Raw genomic sequence first — 1,225 nt, forward strand, 5'->3', positions numbered from 1 at the left:
TTGACAAAACAAGAAAAATAAAAAAGTCTCTGTGGTTTATGGAAAAAAGAAGCAGTACAATATTTCACCTTTTGTGGCCCTTTTCTAAGTGTAGCTAGACTCAAAGTTCTATTCATTATAGAGAAGATGATGTGTCAAAAAAAATGACTGCTTATATTGGGGAAAAATCAAGTAAAAAATTTAAAATATGACAGTGGCAACATTTCCTTAATAAACAGTCCAGTTTCTAGTCAATTTCATTCAGGTATCTTCCAAAATACTTTCTGGGCCTTCATTCCAGAGGAAATAAATAAAACTAGGTTTAGACACTAAGACAATTGGTTCTCCAAGGTGCAACCTACTAGCAGATGGATTTATTCACCATATTTGTCTTTGACCCAACTTTCCTCACTGCGGTTTAGTCAACTCCTCTAAATTACCAGCAGCTCTTTAGTTGCTCACCAGCTACATAATCCATATAATTTACAATAGCATAATTGTCCTTGGTTCTATTTCTACTTGATATTTTCACTATTTTTCATTTTTAGGTTGCCACTCACATGAAAAATTCGTAGTGCTTAAAATGAGAAAACCATTTAAAAATATTTTTTGCTAATAGATGTTTCTTTAACACAGGCAAAATCTGAAAAAAAAAAAAAAAGTTAGGCAATCAGGAGTAACTCTCCAAATTCCAAGACGTCAGCAAGCCAAGGAGCGTTTATCAGTACATCTGGAAGTGAACAGGAAGGACCTCCACCTACCAGTGTTTGACAGCCATGGACTAATGTATGGACCAGCAGACAAAGGGAGAAACTGCTGGAGTCATCTTTGTTACAAACCAGTGAAATCTGATAACATGACAGGCTTTATAACTCTGGCAAGCAAGCAACCTGAGAAGTCAGGAAAAGGAAGGCAAACAGCAACCAGGATCGCTCCTTCCTCCACTGTCAGTATTTTGGCCTAATTTTCACAGGCTGTTTGGTTTCTTCCCATACCCAGAGGACAAGAAGACATTTTGCAATATTAGATCTTGTTCATGGCAAATATCAAAACCTCAGTAACTGATTTAGAATCTAATGACATATAGAGAAAAGGCTAACTTTTTCCTCCTAATAATTCTTCACAATAAAAAGAAATTGACTCATCTATCTCACTGTCTGCATCGTTTAGGGCTTTATTGCCATATTATTATTAAGATTTGTTTCCAACCAACCAACTTTTTTTAGTTAGTTTTCAATTTTTTTGT

This window comes from Trichechus manatus, unplaced genomic scaffold (genome assembly GCF_000243295.1).
Source record: "Trichechus manatus latirostris isolate Lorelei unplaced genomic scaffold, TriManLat1.0 scaffold00267, whole genome shotgun sequence".
In the NCBI taxonomy this organism is placed as follows: Eukaryota; Metazoa; Chordata; class Mammalia; order Sirenia; family Trichechidae; genus Trichechus; species Trichechus manatus.